At 42.0% G+C, this 26,128-nt stretch overlaps 1 protein-coding gene across 3 annotated transcripts in view; it reads right to left on the reverse strand.

Moving 5' to 3' along the window:
• The window catches only part of GLI2 (GLI family zinc finger 2), a 186,469-nt gene that overhangs the window by 111,065 nt on the left and 49,276 nt on the right, over nt 1-26,128 (reverse strand). The window lies entirely within an intron of this gene.

Raw genomic sequence — 26,128 nt, forward strand, 5'->3', positions numbered from 1 at the left:
GTGAGATTACATACACACTTTTTAAAAAAAAAAAATACACTGACTTTTTTCTGAAATAAGTTATTCACAACAACACAAAGCCACTGCAGCTATAGGTGGTCTAAGTTTCAGGGCTCTCTGCGCTCTAAGGAAATGTCACTCCCCTTGCACAGAGATGAAAATAAGAATATGAAGGGCAGAAGTTTCTGAAGCACTTACTGCTAATCTCACTTGCACTTTGCTTCTTTCCTCCCCTTGATATTATGCCATAAAAGAAGGGGTGGGAAAAAAGGGGAAAAAAACCCAAACTGAACAGAGCCGCATTCTGTACACAGACTTCACAGGTTTCAGCCTCTCGGACTCACTTATTTTACAAAAATCAAGTTATCTGAATCTTGATGAGTTGTACGGCAGAAATTCAAAGCCCCTTCTTCCCCCACTAAACTTGATCTGAGGCTCAGCTTGACAACATTGATAAGTATGTAGAGTTGCATTATTCATGCCCCTTTCCCTTGCCTTCCTCCTACCTCAGCCTGGCAAGCGGCAGCCGCCACTGGAGCAAAGTTATGAGCAGGGACACCTGCCCTGTGTAAATACCTGCAATAAATAAAGGATAAACAAGATCTGTCACACAGTGATATCTTCCACTTCTCCTCCTCCCTGTGCTGAGCTCTCAGCATGGCAGCTGCTCAAGGAGGGGTCTGGGGAGGGGGCTCAAAGGCTCTGCAGCTGGAAGTCACCATACTGCATTTTGGCTGCAGCTGTATTAAATAAACCATTTGGATAAGGATAGAAAACAACCCAGTGCTAAAAACATCTGAGAGCTAAACCTCTGCTGATGAGCATCAGGAGATCAGTGGTTTACAATGTGAGCAACATTCCTTCAGCTACTCATCATCATCGTAATCATCATTATAAATCTTGGCAACCAGCAAAAAACATCCATTGTTTCTAGCCCTCATTTCTTTCCCCTCCAGATCTGCAGACTTAGTGACAAGAATATTTTGTTGTGGTTTAGTCCTCAGTGGTTTATTGAGGCTAAGCTGGGGACCACCTCTGATGAAGACACTTTGCTGCAGCAGTACAATGTGAACAGTCATGCCTAATAGGGAAAACCAGCAACTTTGGTTTCTACTCTTCCATGCTGCCAAAGGGGTTAAAATTCCAAGTTTCCAGGTTCTTCCCTCTGATGTCATGACTTTAACCTCTCCAACCTTCAGTTTACTCACTTGTACACCACCACCAGTGTGCCCAGGAGAGGGTTTATGTGGTTTTAGTAAAGCTTCCGTGCTCAGCTGTACAGAAATACTATCTGATCTAAGGCCTTTCTGCTGCAACATCCCATTTTGGTTCAACAGGCAAAGCCAAAGCCACTGAGATCCAAACAAAATTAGAAAAAAACATGTCTATGCTTTCCTCAGATCTAGTCAGGGATCCACAAAGACTCCAGGCTACAGAAACAAGAATAAACCATGAAGACATGAATGCAGGTACACATTTAACTTCAGGAAACTTTCATAATGTTGAACAGTACTGTCCTGCCACAACTGAGCCATCACAACATCTGACCCCTGGGTCTCTGAAGCTATGTTGCCACAGTACCGTTAAATGAGGCAACAATGCAGGAGTCACACAAAAAATATATGCTGAGCCATCAGATTGTAACATTTGGAATACAATCAGACTTGAGAAGGAGTAATGGGGATGGCCTGCAAAAGCAAAGGTATCTCTGAAAGCTGCAGCAAAGCACAACCTTTCATGAAATCTAGGAAGTGGTGAAAGTCTCTGGAGCAGCACTGTCCCACCAACAGGACAGTCACGTGTTCACCATCCCTAGATGATACATTCCTGCTGTTTCGAAGAAGCCAAAGGAACAGGACTCCCAGTGTGACAGAACATTCCTGTAGTCATTTTTAGCAGCTTAAAGATTCCCTCTACCGTGTCTATTATGTTCTTGTAAGTAATACTCCATGCAGCTGCCAATTTGATCCTTATTAAAATGAACTGTGTGTGTTCATTTCTCGTAGGAACAGTGGTGTCTCAATTCTGGGAACCAACTGAGATTTGGGAGGCTCTGTGGCTTGGGGCAAATTTTTTTTTTTTTCTTAAGAGCTCTGCCAAGTCAAGATTGTGAATGGTTTTCCCCACTTATAGCCTCCAGACTTTTATTATGCTTGGGCTGCAACATATATCCAGCTCCACCTCCGCCAGACCAAAGCTGCTACTTTGCCTCTGAGTCATAGCAGGCAGAAATGCACATCCCCTGCTCCCTACCTGGCCTGGGATAAACTTTCTTCCAGTTCAGAGGCTCGTGATAAGAAGAGGATGAGATATGAGACTTCTGAAGCTGGGTGGAGGGGCTGGCCTTCTTCCTCCATACACTCTCCAGTCTGCACTGCAAGCCATGAAACGGGGGATGTCCCAGGCTAGAGCCCTGCTCTTTACATCACAGATTGCTGTTTGCTCTCCAGCCCCATGGTGTAAATGCACCACTTTGCTCAGGGCAAACTGCTTGTCTGTACAGATAGCCATGGGGCAGTCTGAATGAGCTGCCTATGGTTTGGGTAGCAAGCTAAGGCATGGTACTTTGGCCTCAGGACAGGCTAATTCCACACAGGTCTGGAGAGGGTTTTGCAATCTGTGCTGCTGAGGTTCTGCTGCTGCTGCTATCTGAACAAAGGATTTTAAAGCACAACTTGGGAAACTCTCTCTTACTTGATCTTTGCATAGTAATTAGATTTTTCAATTCAGCTCATGTTCTTCCAGGCCAGTATTTTTCCCTGAAGCCTCAGTTTCTCTGCTTGGAAAATCTACTTGCTATATCTGGAGCCTTCGTTGGGATGGAGCAGGAGGAAGGGATGTGTCTGTACTGCAGAGCCCTGACTGAGACCTGCTTCATTCCCAAAACCAGCAATGCTGGGATCTCTGGGTTCTTGGCTCCAGGCCATCAACTTATTAAATACAATTACAAACTGGTGCTTTTACCAGCAGTTGAAGTTTGTACTTGCCAGATCAAGAAAAAAAAAAAAAAAAAGAAAAAAACCAAACCCCCAAAAAACCATATTGGAATACATTTCTCCTGATCTGACATGTACCAACATTATCTATGCACCCAAACACACGCAGCTATACATATATTAGCCAACAAAAGATACTGCATTCCCCAATGTACAGACCCTGAAACCTGAGGATTTCCTCCTCAAGCCATGTTTTATTTGGTCTAACAAACAGTGGAGATAATCAGTTGCAATAAATGCATCCTGCAGAGCCTGGAGAAGGGAAAATGACACATTCAAGTATCAGGTATTTGTCAATATACCACCCAGATGGATGAAACCATCAGCATGTGTCATTCCCACTGCACTTCTGGCCAGACCTTCATGTTCTTCTCCCTGCAAAGGATCATCCCATGCTGGGAGTACTCCTGCTAAATCAATACAGGTATTCAAAGAGTAATTAGTCAGAATAAAGGTATCTGAATGTCCTCCTTTATAAACACCAGCTAATTAATTTTCACAGTGTCCCTACAGAGATAGGCAAATATGATGACCATTATCTGCAATATGTGACAAGAACATTAATATTATTAACCCAGAGCCTGGAAAAGAGTGGGAAAACCCCCACCCAAGGAGATATACATCAACATTGAACTAGCCCTACAGTTTAAATAACCAGTTAACAAAACTCATAGGTGAACATTTATTTTACCGGTGCCAAAAATAACCTTTAAAACTCTACCAAAAACTCTCACATTCTCTTAATGTACAGAAATTTTCTTTCCAGTCCTAGGCATCCTCCTGTCTTTCCCCCTGAGCATTTCTTGTGGAAGAGGACTGGTAGAATACTGGAACAGCCTTCAAAATACTTTGAAAGTCTGTTGTGGTGTTCACCCAGCTCCCTGGATGCTATGTAATACCACATAAAACAGCAGCAGTACCTCTGTGGCAAGGCTTGGCATATCTCTGTGTACTCAATCAACATAATTATTTAGAATCCATCTCTCCCTGTGTAATTTCTTTATCCTGCTATTGTGTTGCAAAGAATGAAAACCATGAAGTGCTGATCATCCATGCACTCTCCCTCCTGAGCTGTTTTTCTCAAGTTAAAAAATTGTGGTCGTGACAGAGGCAATTTGAAAACTGGGAACGGAGCATCGGAAAAAGCAGAGTCAGAAGCAAGAATGGCTGGTCAAATGCAACACTGTCTGAAGCCTCAGCTGGAAATCAATATGGTCAGATGTAATGCACTAATCACTACCTCCTGCAAACATAAGAGATTTTGGCACACGGCTCCACAGGGGAACTCTTTGCCATAAGAAATTAGCGTGGACAAGAATTCTGCAAAAATCATAGGAGCATCTGTATTGATAACAACATTGACAATAAATAACAAGATTAAAGGACGAGCTTAGGAAACAAAGAAGATGTTCAAATGCTCCACTGCCTCTGAGGCAAGGTATTGTGCATTTCTTCTCTTAAGGAGGTAACTCAATAAAGCAGGTTGAACTGCTGAACCATGCCTTCCTAAGCCTTAGAAGAACCAGGAAAATGAGAAAATTACATCCTGTGAAAAGCAAGGAGTTTCATCATGAGGAGAAGCCTGAGAGGAAATCACTGTTCAAAATAGATAAATAGAGAAAGCAAAGGAGAGATCTCACACTGGCAACTGCAAAAGTTCCTTCACAGCCATCTACCTCCAATCTGTGAACAGGGCACTAACTCTTATCAAAATAAATGTTATTCAGTAAGAAACATACCTGAAAAGAATAATTGGCAAACTGTATGTTTGTAATTACAACAAAAATCTCACAAGGCAACTCCTCTGGGCCAAACCAGCTGGATTTTTCATAGTAAAAATACTGAATATGTGTAAATGTCAGCCATCCAGGTACATTCTGTGTATCAAGAGTCACGTACATAAACAGTGAACTTTCAAGACAAGTTTTTTATACGCCATTAAATGAAAATGCTTACTATCCGATCTCCCATGGAAACCAAATTAATATAATAAAAATAGTTTCACACATGCATAATATGGTGTACAGATGCTCCTTACACAACACGAAGAGCCGTTACAGTATAACTCATCTATGATGATTATCACTTCTTTCTTAAGGCCTGGAATCCCGAGCAGAAGTGCACATGTAATTGCACGCCTGCTTTTGCATATACCACTTCTGTCGCTGCAAGCATGAATTAAATATGTATATTGCTACATAAAAACCTAGTCATTTACAGATGTAAATTTCTCTTAAACTCTTTCCAACTTCTCCTCGACTATCTGACTTCTGGCTTGGTGCTAAGAGTCCTCTTTTACACTCTTCATTCATTTACTGCATTCCCAGGGTGTAAGAAGGAAGCAGCCATAGTTAACTGTAAGCAACTCTACAAAATTGTAAAAATGAAGGGCAAAATCAGCCAGAGCCTTATAACATTTATTTTTTAATTGACATCCCCATTCAACCTGACACTTGTGCTCAAATTCAACTTTCAGGACATGCTTAAATTTGAACTCAGCCAGAACAACAGCAAAGCACATGTGGAAGCAGAGCGCGATCCTCTGCATTTGTTAGGGATCCAATGCAGAAACATTCCCCCATTAAAAACTGAGGAAACCTTCTGTCCCCATTTTAAGGCTGAAAGAGACTTCCAGACCAGTTCTTCTGGCTTGTGAGTTCCCCATGAGGAGACACCAACTATACTTACAGCAGGGTGCAAATGACATGCACCATATCTCATATTTAATTTCACTTTTGAAAATCACCTATTGGAAGTATTGTCTAAAAAGGACAGGAGGAGAACAAACTGGCCTATGCCTTTTAAGTAATGGAATTCTGAGGGATGGTGTTGAACAAAATTTGCTGATACATTCTTGCCAAAACTGCAATAATGATAAATCCACTGTGAAGAATAAAAGGTTTATTTGCAGGGGAGATAAGGAGGAATATGCGCTCCAAATTCCACTTGAAGTTTTTAAAACCCCACCCTTCTATAGTGCAGTCAGGTGCCAAACTTCACAAATCTGCTAGTAACCCCTTGTGAAATGACTCGAGAGTCAAACCAGCAAAAGTTTTCTACCTGTGGGTGTTTAGTGTAACCATGCACAATTAACATGCATAAGAAAAATAAGAATAACAAAGATTACACGAATGTTATTTTTTCTTTTCTTACCCATCTCTTAACCAGTGCTGTAGGAGCATAAAGACCTCAAAACTTTCTAATATTAATTTCCAGGAAGTTTCTGCAAGGTCAGCATGTTCTTCCAGCATTTACCAGGTCTGAAATCTCATGGAAGCATGTTCCCTTGTCTGTATAACAACTATATAGGTAGATGTACTTGAGAGTCCTTCGTTTTCTTCATGGATTTGACAAAATAAGCTTTAACAAAGACCAGCTTTTCTGCTTCCCCCTTTTATTTATGTGCAGAACATGAATACTTCTATACCTCAAAGGACTTATTTTCTAAATCACTTTGAAATCCTCAAAAGCTACTATAAACCCAGTTATCTTGACTGAGACTGGGACAAGAAAAAGGGCATAGAAGGAACCCCACCGTCTGAGTTTGATAGGACCATGCGTGTGACCTCCACAGTACTGCATGGGATTTAGTGTCTCAGGGCATCAAAGATGTCAGCACAGCTGCCCATCAGCAGCACTAAATTGTTTTGATTTTTTTAAAGTAAAAATTAAAAAGGAAAAAAAAATAATTGCAGCAAAGTAATCAGAATAAAAATCATTAGCAACTACAGAATTAATATTTTAACAACAGGGGAATAAGGGAAACCCACTCTGTAGGCTTAACCAGATCAGTTCTATCTGTTATTTTAAGGGGTGAAGCCTGAACTTAGAAATGTGTGTCTCACAGAGGCTGGCAGGTTTGTGAACCCTATCAGGAGCTGCTTAACAGCTGGTCTTAATCGTTTTCCAAGGCACAAAGCCGAGATCAAGATGAATCTGTTTCCCACATTGTTTCCTCCCAACAGGGTTGGATTTCAGATTTGCCTGGATTAGAGTTAAAGCCACCGGAATTCCCCACCTGGACATTAAGAAGGTTGGAGGCCTTGATTTCAAAGGCAAGTGGTATGCAGTAATTCCAGCCTGGCCCCATGGGACTACAACTTTCATTTCTAATCAGTGGATTGTCTTTGCTTTGTGCAAAACATTTTTTTTTTCCTAAGAGGAGGATGGAGGTTTTATTACATCTTCCCCTTTACTCTATCATTTTCATTTTGAGCCAACATATTCTCAGCCTAAATACTAATGAATTAAAAGCAGAATTATTAGTTCACCTTTTCCAGATAAATTAATGGCAGGACTGAGATTTTTAAATCCCATACTGTTCCTCTGCCTCACCCTGAATTTGCTTAGATGTTACTTTTTCACATAATCGGCTTGGACTCTGTGTCTATGCTGAGCTGTGCTTTAGTCTCAACTGCACATTGCAAAGGCAGTGACCTGAACCATTTGCACCTTTATCCTACAAAAGCATTTACCCAAAGGTATGCACTTATTTCAGCCCAAGTCAGAGAGGAGGAAGATCTGAGCTTCTCAAAAGCTTCTTTGGCTAAAGGGAAGAACGAGATCCTTTCTCTTGCAAAGCCAGAAATGCCGTGGCATACAGAAATCTCTGTGCAGAAGCCTCTGCATTTTTTTCTCCTCTAGATGGTGGGCTCAGGGTGAACTGGCCACCCAACATTCAATTTGCAAAGTACTCCAGGTTTCTTCAGCTCTTTTGCTGAGGCATGGTTTCTGGTACCATTCCTCTCACATCCAGCTCTACGCTCCTGAAGTCCTGAGCACAGACAGATGCAGTGGCAAAAAACAAAACAAAATAAAACAACAAAAGAAAACAAAAAACCCAAAACAAACAGTGAGCAGGAAAACAGCATTTTCCTGTGCAGTCTGTGCTGGGTTGGGAAATGGGTTTTAGCCACAGGAAGACCCTTTCTTCTGGTATACACTGTACTGTCCAGAGGAGTAGTTTGTTGATGCAATTGAGGCTGGAGATGCCTCTCTGAAATAATATGAATGCCAACCTTCAACTGACAGCAGATTTATTTTTTTTTTTAACAGTCCTCCCTTGAGAGGAAATAAGGTTGCACCAAACCAACAGCACCAAAACCATGTTTCTGCCACCACCCATAGGAACAGACAGGACCCCTGATGTGGGAATGTCCCATAGGAGGTGAGGACATGGTCTGGAATAGTCTTTCTCTTGGTAAACTCCAGCCCATCTAAATGCTTTATCTGATGAGCTCCAGCTTCCATTAGCTCCCCAAGAGTGTTTACCCTGCCAAAGATTTTCCCGTTCCCTGTTCTAGGCAGCCAGGTTCAACTCAATTTAACAGACATCATAGGAAGAGCTTTGATTTTGACCCCTGCAAAGAAGAACTTCTGATGAGAGAAACAGAAACAAAGGCAACAACAGCATTTGCATCACCCTCGTGGCTGAGAGGAGTATTCAAATACAACTGACTTGAATCTGGAGGACTGAGATGGTTACACAACTCATCTCAGATGAGCCTGGATAGCTCAGCTTTTCATTTCCCTGCTGAAGGCCAGGTGCTGCCCGCTCACTGACAGGCAGAGGCAGTATGGTTTGGTATGGTTGATGGAGTTTCCACCTCCACAGCTACCCCTGCTTTGCCTTGGATCAGGTTATCCATTATCAATCCACTCCTGGGGCTCAACAATTTACAACAGACATTTAAGCCATTGCCCAGCTCAGTTTGCCTTAGCCATCACTCTCTCAAGTGCAGCACTTGGGGACACTGATGACAGACAAGCTGCTCCAGCAGTGGCACATCAAGCAACCAGCTTACCTGCTGCCCCACACCACCCCCTCAGAGCTTTCATTTGCCTTAACCACTGGGAAGGGGAGAGAAGAAAAAGTTTAGAAATGTAGGCAAATCCTTGACATCATCTCTCCATCTGCAAACGTAGAGACTAAGGTTGGCCCCTTGCAGGATGCTTCCTGAAGGTGTCATGACAAAATGGCAATTTCCTTTGCTTGGCTAAGATGTAGTGGTCCTGTTTCATATCAGGGGTGTCAATGAGACCTTAAACAAACTGCAGGACTTGATACTCTCACATATCAGTGGAATATTGCAATTCAGAGCAAATCTCACATTCACAGAAACAAGAACCATGTCCCTGCATTTAGAATAACTGAAAACAAAAGCCATCAACTACTCTTCCAGACAAGTCAGGGCTTTGCCTCCCTAGACTCAACCCTATGTGAAGTGCCACACAACAGGATGGCAAACCAAAGTGTTAAATACACAATCAAATTAATTTCAGAATCAATAAAAAATTTAAAATCTTTACAACCTCTATGTGACGATGTTTGAAGGTTTTGTTAAGAACTTTTTCATCTATCTGACAGCATGTGTTTCCAATACAGACATATTTGGGCCCGTATGTTGCTATTTTAGTGCTAACATTTACAAGCTTATTTGCTGAAGGCAATTTTCAGAGACATTTTGTCAGCGGCCAAGTCCAGTTCCCATTGAAGTTAACTGGAAGGCTCCCACTGACCTCAATAGGAAATGGCTCAGACAATCAAGGCCACATTCAGAGCTGCTAAAATTCACTGAAATGCCACCAGTTGAGGACACAGCTCTTGGAGCAAAATGGGTAAGCCCAGGAGAATATCACCACATGAAATAACAGGATATCCATTAATAAATATATTAGGACTTGATGCCATGTGATGTCCTCAGTAGCTGTCCCAGCATAACAGTTTTCCACCCTGTGCTAAATCTCACCACCAGCTTTGGCAAGGAAAGGAGATGGTTTGTGCACTAGTGTATGTGCTTGTTCAACCTGAATGTGAGGGGGGAAAAAAAAAAAAAAAAGTGGGAAGGTGGGGGAGAGGGAAGGATGCTTTCAGCAATCCAGAGTGGTCTTGCTGAAATTACAAAAATTGTCCAGATTCTTAAAAGTAAAGCACTGATAAAAAATTGATAAAAGTGGCTGGATAGTCCCAGCTTTAGTCTTTCAGATAATTATTTTCTTCTAGCTCATCACAACTAAGAAAACTTTGTTTAATAGCTTCCAATATCACCACCATGACTGAAACTGTATTTCTTCCATTTAACTGGAAAGAGCTTTAAGAAATTCCTTGCAGACAGCTTTTTTTTTCTTATTCTCTTGTTATAAAGTCTACACATGTTATGAGGGCACAAGGGATGGAAAAAGTATTTAATTAGTATTTCCAGAAATATCCTCGCCTAACCCATAATGAGGTCATGCCAGATCATAATCCTCCTCAAATATGAGACAAAGTGAATTCCTTTCATACAACATCCTTTTTTTTTTGGGTGCAGCTTAGACAGCTTTTCTGTGGTTTCAAAGGAAAAATAAAATGGAGTCCCTCTGAGTGGGGGAAGTCCAGAAATACCTAATACATCTTCCTGTGAGATGAATTCAACAGGCCATGCCTCAGTGAAGACATGGGTAAGATTTAATACAACCAGGAAGCTTTCTTTTAAAGAAAAAAGAAGAGGAAGAAAACCCAAATAAACAAAAAATGCAGATCCAGCCGTCATGTGCCCAACTGAACCCCTTTGAACTGTCTGCTCAAATAATATTTCTCTTAAATCATACAGGGTGTGTTTGGTCTACCTGCATCTATTTGCAGTTCCTCCTGCCTGTAGTAACTGGACCTAAGCCCTGGGTGTACTCTGGAAAACAGCAGCCCAGAGGTTGGCCAGATCAGTGCTGGTGTTGCCAGGGCTTGGCTTGCACCAAGAGGTGTTGGCAGCAGATATGAAGGTCCTGAGACCAACCTCCTCATTACAAGGTCATCCCTCCTCCATCAGTGCTTCCAGCAGCCAGAGCACTGAAGGGGTTTTGAAGACTCTACAGAAAGAAGACTCTCCCTTGGGAAACCCTCAGGAAACACTGAGGCCATGTAGCTTGCTCTCCTTACAGAATATTTCATGGGCTTTTGTTAATTTCTCCTTGCAATAAACCCACTAGTTTGCCCACAGCAGAAACAATGACTTGGAGAAAAGCTTCCAGCCTCATACTGATGAAGATAAAGACCTTGAAACCCCAGCAGTTCCCATAGTGGCTTTTGCCAGTAATTTCTCAACTCTACACTACCAAAAAGCTTGGGTTGATGCCTGGGTTTAGCTCGCAGCTGTCAGTGGGTCATCAGCTTTTCCCACTGGCATAAAGGACCAGAGAGCAGAAAGCCTTTTCTTTCCTTTCATATTCAGGAATTACAATAAAGCAGAAACAGAACATTATCTGATTTATTTGCCCTCTTCCTCAAACACAACCATGTGTTATTTCACTACAGCAATCACCAGGCAAAGCTGATTTACTGACCAGTCTCAGGAAGCCAGTGGTTCTCCAACCCTCTCTCCCATCCCCCAAAGTTTATCGTTGAGTTCTTGGAACATCAAGTACAAAGTGTGAAATAATTTAATGGCAGGGGGATTTTTCACCCTCCTTCTCTATCCCAATATGACTAAATTTATTGATTTTGGATTGCTGTAAATTATAATGTAATTATCCTGCTGCACAAGCAGCTTCCCGTTCCAGAAATTAAAAAGCAATTCAGGTAAATGATCTTTAGCTATCGTAGTGCATCCCTGCAGAACTCATCAAGCTGGGGGATAAGACAGCACAAAAAAACCTCTTACAGTGTTGGTGACATTGAAAACTACCAGCCCTCAAAATACAGAACTTTCTTGGGAAAGTAACAGGGACAAAGGTGTTGGTGTGGCATATTTTTGTATTTCCCAACAACTTTGATATGCTATCAACTGTTTCATCCTCCAGGTCTCTTTTGAGATAAGAACGCCATTAAGTGGCAAAATTTAAGAAATGGACAACATCACACTGGCATCTGTAGAACCTCGTTATTTGATCCTGCTTAACCTCAGGTGGAAAAGCACCTCGTGTGACTTGGTATCACAAGTGTTGAGGTGGGAGACACTCAAGTGTCACTGCAGAAAGTTCATACCACATTTCTGGCTAGCTAAGGTTAATTTTCCAGCTTTCACTAAAGAAAGCTCTATCTGGTGGGATCTTTAAAAGGTTAATCATTGACGGATAGTAGTCAGAAAAGATATCACCATACATACCATCACAACTGTTTTCCATCCCTCTGTCTTGCCCAAAGGTTCAGTTTTGCCTCACTAAACTTGACTGCTCCCTATTCAATCAGTTAAAGCATTTCCCATTTGCTATTGTAAGCTGTCAGGATGCTACAAAGCAGCCATCACCAGGCTTCACACCAAAGATGCTATGGTGGTTGGCAGATGAAAGGATACATGCATGCAGAGTTTGCACATCATTAAGTTCGTAAAATGCTTTGAGGATGAAATCTGCTACATAAATATAACAGGTTATGAAATTTCTTGGTGCCACTTGCTTCAGCCAGGTGTACAGTGGTCCTCAATGGATTGTGTCTAAATCTGTTTCTAGCTTCCTTTTTCTTCCCTTTGTCCCAGGAGATTCGATGATTTTAATGTCTTTTCCCCCCAGCCTCCCAAGCCAATGAGTCTTTCACACCTTCTAGCTGACCCAGCCCAGCTGCTGTGAAGATGCAGGGTGAGAGGCACCCCTCTGGATTTCAGGCTGCACCTGTGCAGCCTCTCTACTCTTTTCTATAAAGTGACAAGTGATAGGACAAGAAGTAATGGCCTCAAGTTGCACCAGGGGAGGTTTCAATTTGATGTTAGGACGGATTTCTCCACTGAAAGGGTTATCAAGTGTCAGAACAGGCTGTCCAGTGCAGTGGTGGAGTCACCATCCCAGAAGTTATTTAAGAGTAAGGGATATGGCTTAGTTGAAGGACTTGTCAGTGTTAGGTTAACCATTGGACTCAGTGATCTTAAAGGTCTTTTCCAACCAAGGTAATTCTGTTATTTTGTTTCCTGTGAAAGCTGAAGGATTTGAAAGACCCCTCTTGCTCCAACCACTCTCCTTAATACAGCCCTTAATTAGCAGTGAAGAAAGCTACCATTTCCGAGCAGGACAATGCAGATCCTCAGGATATTAGCCAAGAACCGCAGAGATTTATAAACTTGTCAGTGTGGCCAGGATACTCAGAAAAGAAGCCAAAAGCTTCAGTTCAAAAATCTACACCATCATAAATTTCAACTTTATCTGCAAGTTCTTTTCACTGTGAAAGTTTACTAGTTCTGTTATTTCACTTCTAGTAAGTACCATGTCCTAATTTGGACATTTTTGCAGCATTCAGCTGAATTATGAAGATATACAACATACCTCAGTAGTCTTTTCTCCCATTAAAAACAATCTATAAAGCCAGAGTCTCACAAAAAGCCCAAATAATAATATCTAGTCTCTGTTTCTAGCAGAGAAAGCTCAGTAATCCCTTTCTCGCCACATGTCCAACACGTGGTGCCACAGTTACACAAGGCGCTGTGGCAGGAGCACGGGACATCAGTACAAATCTCCGTTCTTTTTTGGGATGCACACATACTTTTCAAATTTCCTAAAAGGAGAAATTATTTGGTTTTGGCCAAGCATCTGAAACCACTTGCAGGCCACACACAAGTTACCAAGTAAGCAGACGACATCCTCTTCTCAAACCCTTGTGGACACAAACAGATTCTGAAAAAACGTACTTCAACCACCTCAGCAAATTGTTTCCTCGATGCTATGGTACTGGGAGCCCAGTGCCTGCCCTCCCTCTTCCTCCCTCCTTGTTCACTGCTTACAGCAATGAGGACATCAGTGCTGGACTGAACCGGCTCCAGTTCTTTTATATAGATTTAGACCGTATAATTTGATCGCGACCACAGGCAGTTTTATTGCCCTGATTTATATGGAGCCTTGCAGGGGTTATTTCTTTTTTCCTTCCTTTTTTTTTTTTTTTTTTTTTTTTTTCCTAAGAAAGCAAGATTCATAGAAGTGCTTTCCCCACTCCAGCCTCAGGGCAAGCTGTGGGATCTCCAGGGCTTCCCACAAGGTCTGCAGCAGGCCTGGATGCCACCCTGCCTCTCCTCTCACTGTGGCCTTGGAGGGGCATGCACACACCACATCTGGTTGAAGCTTCTCCTCTAGCACAAGCCCTCCCTGTGGCCCTCACTGCGTCTCAACACATGGCTTGTCCTGCTGGAGAGGATGGTCCAAGTGACTTCTTGGGTAACTGATGTTGCCACTGCCCTTACCCACCCCCTGTGATACCCTGATGAACACCTCAGCATCTCTCCCTCTTGCACACTAACCCTCCATAAACTCTTCCAGAAAGGTCAGCAAAAGGCTTTTTTGATTGGTCTATCACCTTTGTAATCCAAATAGCAGGGGATGAAAATCCAGGCAGGTTTGCCATGGAGCTGTGGGAGATGTGGTTATTGGGCCAGGCATATTGCTACCAAACATCTACACCTCCCAGGGCACACTAAACTTGAGATGTGTATTTGTATTCTCCAGCAAGCATCCGGCAGATATTAAATACCAGCCTCTCCAGAGAACTTGTTACCTCCTCATGCTTGACTGGGTGAATGTAAGCAAGAACCGTGCTCGTATCTTCTACCTGAAAAGACTAGATTGAGCCTATCTGAAACATGCCAAGGCCCCATATCTATCATTACCATACCAATTTCCTGAATGAAAACCTTCCCTTTCTTTTGTTTAATCTATCCTCCTTCTCATTACATGACCAGAACATGCTGTACCAACTACAAAGACAGGTCAGTATGTGACTCAAAACCTAATTTCTGTTACTTATCTAAAGGCTTACTGCCTGGACGAGCATCGTGTTTTGGAATAACAATAAGAAAGTCCACCAATAATCCTGCCTTGGCACTGGCATGTGAAGAGCTAACTTCACACTGGGCCATGGGCTTAGAGAAAAGGTTCATCAGGAATCCAGTCATCTCAACTTCACAATTAACGTGGGCTTTTTTCTAGCTTCTCAACCTTTTGTACTTCTCTGCACCCAGGCAGTTTCTTATTACACTTCTAGGAGCACGTAAATCTGCCACTCAAATACTTCATGACTTTTCCCTTTGCTACTAAGTTCACCTATTGAAGATCTTACGATTTTGTGTCTTTGGGCTCAATTTTTGTTGTTGCAGTCTTGCTCCTCGCTCCTCACTCCTCTGGACAAGAGCTGGTCAGAGGCCTTCCAGTCCCTCTACACAACTCAGCCTTCCTCTCACATGTCCAGTCCAGTCTACTCCTCCTGCTCTGTAAAGCATTTTATCCAAGTAAATGCTTTTGACCATAATCTGCCACTGTTTCCATAAACGACTCCAAACTTCTCTCAGCCATTCTGGCACCTTCTGTCTTACCATATTAAGAAATACTTTTGCAAATCTGTGAAGCAGAAATTATGTCCTCCCTAGTTATGGGTTCACACAGCACTGATCAAATGCTACTGACACCACCTTTTGCCTTGCTTAGAAGCATGTAACAATTTTCTAGAGAAAAGTATTTCAAAATTACCTGCAGAACCAGAAAACTCACAAGTGGCACGAGCCATCACCCACTTCCTGTGCACCTGGATGTGTATTGGGAATGCTGGGCTTGCACATCTGCACCCTTTTATGATCATGTGGAGAAACATCACCCTTCCTTTGTGGTATCTACAACCATGGTATTCAAAGGCTAATTCATTTTCTGTTCTCATGCCTTAGTTTGCTGACATAGCCTTCAAATTCCCACTGTCTAAGCATAGCTTGAGCTATCAGCCCCATACCTCACAAAACACAAGGTTAAGTGAACCAAATTCAGGAGCACATTTCTGTTCTGCCCTCAGGACTTAACTACTAGCAGGTTTTGAAGTTGAAAAAGAGTAGTTTTTCTTTTGGGTCACGGAAAGGAAGGATAAACTAAAACCATCTTTACAAGAGGCACTGCAGATATGGGAAGTGAAGAAAGGCCCTTTGGGCTGATACTGAGAGAAGCTCGTTTCTACCCCGCTCAAGTGCTACAGAGGTTAAAGACCTGCTACAGCCTACTATAAAAGCCAAACCCCACATTAATAGGAAATGTGGTCCCCTCCCCCACTCCAAATGTATTTTTTATGAGTAAACATTTCTGTATTAAGACTTAGTGTCTTCAAAGATCCCTTTTATGTCCCAAAGGTAACCATTTAAGTGAACTTATAACAGCCGTTACTTATCTTTACAATGGGCAATGCACATGAACTCAGTGTCTGAGACTTTCATTTTGCTATATATTTTTTAGTAACCACATATAAATCCAGCCTGTTCCAAGTGTCAGTGACTCTATGTGGCCAAATATAGGCTTGGATCTTATTTCAGCAGCTAAGACATTGTTTAGAGTGAAATTAAAATTGAAAGAAGCACCAAAATTTGCAAAACTTTTTTTCCTCCCAAGTCTCTTAGCTTGCTTACAAAAGCGATGAAGCATATTCAGAGCTCAGAAATAGAGATGCAAATGTTTTTCACACATTCAGCTGTCTCATACCTATTTTGAGAGTCACTGTTTCAGCACATGAAATACAGGACCCTGCAGTAAAGGTGTTTTAAGGATGCCTTTGTAACAGCGCATAAAGGTCCCCTCAGGGTTTTCCAAAGGGAAAAAAATGCACAAAACAATGGTATTGCCAGCTTCTTTGCAGTTGATTATGGTATTAGAGTGTGCATGTGCACAGAAGGCTAACAGGAGAGAAAGCTGAAATGAAAGGTTTCTTTGAAGCTGCTATCCCATGTCAGTGATTTTCTTCTCCTTCCGTCACCTGGTCCCCAGAACAACACCTTTCCTAAGAGTCTAATTACAAAGAACTTTGCTAAAACCACTTTCTTATTTCTTGGGCCAAGGTGAAATTCTGAAGTTCTGCATTGTTTCTAGAAATTCATCCAGGTCTGTCCAGGTATTTGAACTTCAGCAAACTGTTTGATGAACCTTACTCATAGATTACATATGTAAGAAACCCTTTAAACTGGGAAAAATCTATTTTCTCTTTTTTCAATAAAAGAAATGCACACAGCTATTAATAACATGATGTTCTCCAACTGAGTCTGCCAGGGAAGATCACATGAAAGACTTTCTTACTCCAGAGCACAGCATGACCCCTTGGAATACAGTCAACTTCATGTATCCAGGAGCAGTCTCTCCACTGTAGATATTGAAAATACTTTGGCTATAAGAACTTAACCTTACTTTCCCTAATCCCGCAAATCTGTTTTATTGGGCCTCTTTGACAGCAGCAGGTTGACACCTCAGACATCTGAACAAGGTCACCCTTGCAAGGCAGTGCCCAGGGGCAGCAGTAGCCTCTTGCAGGAGGTGGGGAGGGGGGCACTACAACCTTTCTGTGATTTGACCCGTTAAGTGCTTCAGTATGAGCAGTGCCATAAACGTGCTCACCAGATGCTGATGGATGGGCCTGGAGGCCCAGAGAACAACCCAAGTTCATTATATAAATGGGGGAGCAAAGGGAAGTCAAGCAGCTTTCCCCAAATCATGAAGGAAGTTTGGGGCTGGATCAGGAACTGAAACTAATTTTCTCCAGGCTTAGTTCTGTGCCCTCACTGCAGGGAGCCACCAAAAAATTGGGTATCCTCACACACGCAGCCTCTGGGAGTCGGGTCAGCTTCCCACAACACATAATAACTCCTCTCGTTAAAATGGGACGTGCAAATCAATGCCTAAAGCACACCTCTGTGTTTCACTCTTTTTGCTTTTAAGTGTGGCTGTAAATGCCTCAGAAAGAACATCACCGGCTGTACCTGCAAACTGATATGAACAAGATTTAGCTTAATTTAGCTTCTAGCCTCATGAAATTCTATGATTCTTTATGCTCAGAGCATCTCATTAGGTGCAGAAGTTTTGTTTAAATGAGTAAGTTATTGTTGAGGCAGCAGCACACACAGGGACAGAGGTTTGCAGGAAGATAGCTCCCTTCTATGGTATAGTTTACCTCCTCTTGGATGGTTTTCAGGAATGCTCAGAAACTGATCTTTTGTATCAATACAACTGAAGTAATTAAAACATCTACTTTAACTGTTTACTTGGGGGTGCATCTGTTGCAAGCTGTGATTTTTAAAAAAAAATCTGTCAAGAGTTATGAGCTGATTCGTGCAGAAGAAAAGAACAGCTTTCTGGCCAAAAAGGCATCATTCAAACAGAAACTGCAAATGTTGATGTATTTTAAAAATCATATATTAGTGGCAGTAAATATAAATATTTTGCATGCAATACTCCTGTTCTTGTTTACAATTTACTTACAATTGGAAGCATTTTCAATGGAATTCTGTCTTTAAAATATCTGGGATTCCAGAAGAAGGAAAGAGGTACAAAAAGGGAGAAAAACCCCACAGAGCTCTCTAACACTGTAGAAAAAGAGTAATATTGATTTCACACAGGTCTGTGTGAAATGTTTTTCATTTGTGGTCACATGGGATCACATTCAGTGATTAATTTATTTATTTTTGTTTGGGACTCAGTCAGCCTACATGTTCAAACTTTTGTTCTATTCTTTCTGCCAAGGTTTGCCCGATTTCAGGCCAACACCACTACAGGAGTCACAGAACAACCATTGCAGGTCACTGTATCCACGCTGTTCCTTCAAGGTAAGAACTAGACTTACAATCCTGGTTTGATCTTCATTCTCTGTCGTTACCATTAAGGTCAGAGAACTCTTCATGCCAAATACAGGGCCCACACAGAATTAATGGGATACTGGTTTATCTCAAAATTTAAGGTTTTTGAAAATTTCGTTCCACTTGGTTCTAGAAAACCTGTAGTCCCCTAATTTTGAGCCTACAGTACCGGACAAGGCACTGCCAAAAATGAGTTTAAATTCAGTGAAATCCAATCAGTGCTACCATACTTTTAAACACCCTAATGTAACCAAAATGGCATTGACTGCTGAAACATGATTTTCTCAAAGGCAGTATAAGATGCACACATAACTTGTTTTCTCCTGAAGGGAAAGAAACAACTCCTCCCTTTGGCAGATGGCCTTGAGAATTTGAGTCATTTGACCACAATTACATGGCAGATCACTGAGAGAGGAAGGACTTGCCAGTGGATATAGTGACCCAGGAGACCTGGCCTAAGTCCTTTGTATCATGAGGGTCTCCTGTACGTCACCCATGAACTTCCACAGTCACAGAGATAACCAGTTCCCGATGTCTCTCTGAAACAGCTGAACCCATTACAACCACTTTGGAAAAACTTCCGTGCTCCCTGTCTGCCAAATGGGAGCAATGGCATTGCCCTTACCAGGGTGTCCCTGTGAGGAGAAAAGTGCAAGAGGCTCAAGTTTTCAGGCACTCTTGCCACTGACCAAGATAAAAGAAGCCCCCCTCTGGGGATCTGAGCTGTCAGAAGCCACCAGATGGCACAAATCTTATTAATCAAAAAAAAAATAAAAATCATAAGTGCAGAGGAGCAGGCTTTGTCCTCCCAAGCCTCTGCACCTTGCTCATAGCCACATCAAACCATGAAAAGAAACACCCTGATTTCATGGGGAGCAGTTTAAGGAGGAGATGAGCAATGACAAGTCCTCCTTTCACTCTGAGGTGCATGGCTGTCTTCTCAAGGCCATGTAGAAATTCTTTATGAAGTGCTGGGAAGACAAGCCTCATTTCTTGGTGTTAGTATTGGATGCACAGCATTTCTAAGAACATTTTTCTCTGCCACTTGTCTGACCCTGGGAGCACTCCCACTGCTCCTCACAGGCAGCCGTGGACCGCTCTGCCAAATCCTATCAATTATTAAGTGTCAAAAGGAAGACTTAATCTGTGTGATAAAAGAATGGATTTTATCTAAGGCTTGTTCCCCTTACAGTGATTTACACAACTGGCCTCTCTAGTTGCTTCCCTTAACATAATTATTTACTTTTGCATGAGTAGCCTTCCTCCACTTGGGCTATTTTTAGGAGTCTTTTTTAACCTTTAGAAATTACTAGGTTTTTGCCTTGCCTTTTTAGTGGGAACTTTAACTTGCCCATCTCTCTGAACAGGTTGTTAAAACAGCAGTTTTGTCAATGCTGGTGTAAAGCTGGAGCACCTCTGGGCAGCACCTCCCTGGGCTGTGTTAACACTTTGGTGCTGAGTTTGCCTCTGGACTGGGAAGCAGGAGGATGAGATTTCAGTTCAGAGCTGGCAGCCAGGGCTCTCAGACTCTTCATCAGGCTACTGACTGATGAGCATGATCGAAGGGCTTTGAAGCATTAATCTAGTCCTACTCTGGACTGCAATTTTGGTCAAGTCAGGAAGACTGGGAGTGGCCCACCTGACATCAGCTACCCCAAATCAGGCGTGAAGCCCTCAAGGGATCAAAGCAGGCACCTCCACAAGGTGATTTACTCCATCCTTGTGCAAAAGAATCCCAAACTATACACCTACATTTAGGCAGCCAGCCTCAGACAAACCAAGCCCTTTTCTGGTCTTCAGTGAATATTGCAGGCTCAAATGCCATGGTTAATTGATGGTGTTGGGAAAAATGAACTTACAATAACCTGTGCAAATTCTCAGATACTCTCACAAATGTGCAAATTCTCAGATATTCTCACAAAAAGCTGTCAAAGAGACTATGGGGACATGGTGGCAGCACAGAGGAGACAGTCCTGGAAAGCATCATGATGAATCTAATCCTTTATCACCATCAGATTTTCTTACTTGACTATAAATCACCAACCCACAAATAGGTAAATTTAGCATAATTTGAAAAGGTTATATTTAGGTACCCTCTCAGATGCACTTTACTGAAGTCTAAACTGGACTTGCAGAAAATAAAATATATCAGCACTTGTCAGGATAAGCTTTTGTAGCTTACAAAATAGCAGAAAGCTGGAAGCTATTATGACTGTTATTAATGATAATAATAATAATAATACATTCACAAAATACAAAGGTCTTTCAGGTGGTACTTAGTGGTTGGGATCACCAGTGCCAGAACCAGCCTGTGAAGTATACCTTTTTTATTTTAAACTCATAAAAGCTTTTCAAGTTGGCATGCAATCCTGCAATGTGGTTAGAAATAAGATTAAATTGCTCTATCTTCAAAGTACCTTGTCATCTTTAATGGGCTGAAATTGTACAAATTTTTGGTATGACAATTTTGGGGAGAGCTGTGGGTAATCAGTGAATGCTGGCTGATGTTACAAAGTTGCTGCATCATCAAATGCTGTGGTGATATGCACTCCAGCATCATCTGTAAGGACTACACAATGTTAACAAAAAAAGTATGTAAACATTAATGGTTATCCACTCTGAGGTTGCACCTTTGCCCACAGGGCTGGCTGCCACACAAGAAACCCAGTATGTAGATGCTGGGTTTCCTCATGATTTAAAAAAAAAAAAAAGAGAGAGAGAGAAAAAATGGCATTGTAGAAGTAAGACTCCAGTCACTTGATTAAGCAAAGGATTAACCAGTTAAGATGCATTGCTGACTATTTTATAGATTACAGTAAAGAGACTTGACATTGCAAGCTATGGAAAGAGGGTAAGTAAAAGAAAATATGTGCTTCTTTGTAGAAATGTTTGTGGCAATTTTAACTACTAAAATTCTGCACCCCACAGTGCTCCCCACCATGCCCTCACACCAGATACTGCACATTGAACAAATGGTACAGTGTGGCTTTAACTTGATCTATCTCTCTACAGATCCCTCTTTATCTCAGAGGAGGGCAGGTATCAGGTGACCAGCATGATCCAAAGCCAGCAGCTGGCCACAAGCCCTGATACCCTGCAGCTGGGGAACAGCCTCAGCATGACACCAGCCAGAGCATCTGAGACCTCTGGCTGCCCCAAGGGACATGAGTGGGTACACAAGAGAGACCTGTGGGCAATCAGGCCAGCCAGAGGGGCTATGGTAGCAAAGAAACCCACTTGAAGACCCAACAGAATTACTGCCATTTAAGACTGATAGAAATGCTTAGGGAAGAAATACAATTCTTGATTGCTATCTATTTTATGGCAGCAGTGCACTGAATCCCTACTCGATGTGAAGCTGGGGCCCACTGAACTATATACAGTAGACACACTATAAAGATGGGGTCATCAGGAGAATTTTGCAGCTTAGATTACAGGGTTTTCTCATCTTGATCCCTTCCCTTCTGAAGCCAGCCCAGGCTTTTCTGTTAAGCCTGTGCCTCAACATTTTAAGTTGTATAGAGCAAAGCAATGCAAGGCAGGGAAGCTAAGAATGTGCTTGAACTGGTTATATTAATTTTCCTGGAAAATGTGGACAACTGAAAAACATTCTTTGGAGAAGATCTCTGCCCCTGCAGGGTGGACAGAGGAGATGATTTCATAGGGGCTGTTCTCCTTCTAATTTGTCTGAGTCTCAGGCCACACAAACTATATATTTTTTCAGTGCGCTGAGGTCTGCTGGGATGCTGGCATTTCCTCCACCTCATTTACATGGTCTTCCCATAATCCAGCACTGAGACAAGCTGAACTGCACAAGGACTCCCTGCCAATGCCATTCAGGGCTTGCTTACAGAAGACCCCTGGAGAGCAACAAGAGGTGCTCCCTGCCCTTCTCTTCTGCCTATGAAAGGGCTGAGTGTGCTACTTCTGCAGTACTGAGCATTCCCGCCAGCTCATAAATCAAGTCACCAAACTCCATCCCAATCTCTGATCCACTGCAGAAAAGCCCCACACTCTGCCCTTACAGCAAATACGGGGAGCAAAGCTGTATTTCATCAACTGAAGCCTTAATATCAGAGGAGAGTCATTACCTCCTGGAAAAAAAGCATAGCCAGTCTTCTGGTTCTGCAGCTTGGTTTCCCCATGTTTACACCAAATGACTTGTTGAACTTCATTATATACAAAGTATTTCCATAGATCAGAGGCAGGGAGACCTGTGCAGCTAACATAAAATAAATTACCACCCCATGATAAATGGTTCTATTAGCAATCCAGATTGTTAAACTCAGATACAACAGGATGAAGGGAGCACTGCCCCATTCATTCTCCCTGCGGCAGATACCGAGTTGTAAATAGGTTATTTTGTGTGTAAATAACACATTAAAACTCAGCATTAGCCGTGTCTTTTGATAGAGAGGAAATTGTTCCAAATAAATAATCTCGGACAGGAATGTAAAATAAGCCAGATTTAATAGTGCATGCCTGCTGCAGCCGTGTTAAACATGACTAAAATGATAAACCCCAGAATATACTAATAGTAAACTATGCTCTGACATCAAAGTAATGAGGCTGTATTTTTACCCAGCTTTAGAAATGTTAAAATTAGTCTTGACAGAGCCAGACATCAGAAAAATGTTTCAAACATAAACAACATCAATTTGGGAACTTGGTGTTTGTGTCATGCTGAGAGCGAGGTAAAGAGGGAAAGGTGCATTCTGGGCCTTGTTTAAGTCAAAGAGTTAGCATTTAGGAGGATTTGTATTTAATTTTTATTACAAGATGAGAAACCCATCTTGCTAAATATCTCTGCCTCTGAAAGAGTGGCTCATTTAAATTTCCCCACCAGCCATGCTCCTGGACTTCCTTGTGCATGCTGATCTGGAGGATGCTACAGTGCTAGCCTGGAGGACATAACCCACCCTCGCTCATAAGGTGCTCTGCTCCAAAGTCTCCTACCCGATCAGCAATATGCACTTCTGCACTCAACGAAAGAGTTTTCTAAACTTGAAGAGTATGAGCTGTCCTTCCAAAAGTGGAGACAGCACAAGTGAGAGGCTCTTCTGCAGGCCTGACTGCCTAGAGCTCTAACCTATTGTCATTAAAACCAGCTTCCATCTCTGTCACACATATACACATGTGCCTATTGAAACAGAAGACAGAAGCTTAGACTTATGGCTTATGGAAAAATAGAAAATTAGGAGACTTCACTCATGTCATTTCTATGAGGCCAACTTCTGAACATCTGATCAATGAGTTACTATAAAAAATTGTCACCGAAGATCTCTGAAGCGGCAGCTTCAGTAGACTAAAAATATGAGATGCAGATTGTTAGACCAAAGGACTCTTTTCCACTGACAGCATCAACAATACTGATCTCTTTTCCTACAGCCATAACTTTTTGTTCAAAGCTGGAAACGTTTGGGACAAATATCCAAAGCAGCAGAACTGGAAATGAAGAATAGACATATTGCTGCCTTATAATAATACAGTCTAAATAATAATAATAATATAAAATAGTTGTTACTCAATTATTCAACTAATATTCAGTATATTGCTTTAATTACCTTAATTATAACAAAAACCTTATGAATCTATTAATTTCTACAAGGGAAAAAGAAAACCTTGTGATCTGTGAAACATATGATGTTGGCACTCCATCTGCATGATTCAGTAGAAGAAAGGAGAAGAAATGTGTTGTAAATTACATTTGTTTGGCTCTGGAGAGCAGCCTGGTGATCTGCAGCTCTAGCTGAGCTTTGCAGCCACTTTCTCACATGCTACTACAAAGAGTAAAACCTTTACAATAAATAAAATCAAGAGTTTGTCTTGGATGAGAATAAAGACTTGTTTGTACGGCCCAAAGCAGGGTGGGAAACTGGGAGGCCCTCCCTCTAAAGCTGTTCACCTCCTCAAGCTGAACAACATAATTAATCTCCATGCCTTGTTCATTTTCTTCTGAAAGAAAATGAGCATAAATATGTATATTTCTAGCCTGTTATGAGTAATTACACTAGTTTAGTGAAGCAAGTAAGTTTTATTAGCATGAATACCATGTAAGTTCATTATCATCACTACCCAGCCTTTTTTTTTATCTGCTAAATCACACCTTGCAATTAACTGATAAGATGACTTTATATTAATTTTTCTACTTATAAACACACACCATGCTGCTCCCCTTCAGAAGCATGTGTTATGTCTAGCCAGAATTTAAAGGAAAGCCCTCTGAACCACGTGCATCACCTGCAGAGTGCCGAGGCCAGCGGCTGATCGCACGCTGCTTCACTGCCAACTCGTTTAGGTCATTTAGGAGCACTTCTCCTCACAGCATGACATAGATTTCATTCTTTACATCTCATTACACAATGCTTTCATCACAATTTTCCTGTCATCTTCAAACAATCCTCCACCTACTTCTCCACTTCCTCTTAATAAAAGGAGAAATACTGAGCCTGTAAATCATTCTTTCCAAAGGCAAGAGCACACCGCTCATGGGACTAATACTAATACTGGATGCTTAAAAACCCATCAAGTCTCCAGGGGTGCCAAATGGACCAATGTACACCCCACCTCAGGGGAATCCTCATTTCCATCATATCTCTGGAAATGCAATGATCATGTCCTCAGTGGAGGCACTCCCAAGGCAAGTGTCAAGTGAAGAGATGTTTATTCATAACAGCACTGTGGGTTTTGAAATTTAGCATGTACTTGGACTTTGCTGGCATCAGTGAGCCCTTTGGATATGCCAGTCACTGAGATGATGCTTCAGGTAAACTGCCTCTAGTTTCCTACAGCCCATGCTTCCTCATTGGTTATCAAAGTTTGCTGGCGGATGGCAACTCTTGAATGTTGCTCTCTCTGCCTTTCCTCTATTTCTGCTGCCCAGAGAGCCTTTCTTTCTGCCACCTTGTATAGTGCTCACAAGGAAAGTGGCTCCAGCTCATTCAGCACCGTGAAAATACATTTCTCCCCAACCAATTCTATATAAAAGGTTTTCCAGTTCTTTTTAAGAAAAGCATTCCTTTGTCGAACAAAAACTAACAAAGTTATCAAACACATGAACTGATAGGTTACAATCTAACAGCTGTTACCTTATTCTGTACATCTGAATCTTCTCAGATCAACATGTAAACAAAAAAATGGGTAACAGAAGTGCTGAAAAGGAAGGGTAAATGAAGCAGATGAAAGAAACTTGGGTTAGGAACTATCTTCAAAACTCAGCCAACAGAAAACACAAACTCTCCAGCCGAGCTGTGAAGGAACTAAGGATCCCATGAAGTTTTCAAGCTGCTCTCCTGGGATGATGAGAAACCACACTGCAGTGAAGGGAAGGGTTTTGAGACAGACTCCGGCTACCAATAGGCTATATTTTAAATAGGGGGAAAAAAGCTGCCTACGAAGTTTACACAGCTGGGTTTTCTCTTGTCACATGAGCTGATGCAGCCCCTTCTGAGTTTGTCTCCTTGCCCAGTCCCCAGCAAGGTCAGTTTGAGGCCTCCCTGTCAGGCACAGCCTTGCCCACAGCTGAAGCCACCATGAAAGGTCCTGGTTCCAACTTGGAGATCCACCAGCACGTGTGCCAGTGAGGGATGTGTT

The sequence above is a fragment of the Calypte anna genome, chromosome 7 (assembly GCF_003957555.1).
Source record: "Calypte anna isolate BGI_N300 chromosome 7, bCalAnn1_v1.p, whole genome shotgun sequence".
Lineage (NCBI taxonomy): Eukaryota > Metazoa > Chordata > Aves > Apodiformes > Trochilidae > Calypte > Calypte anna.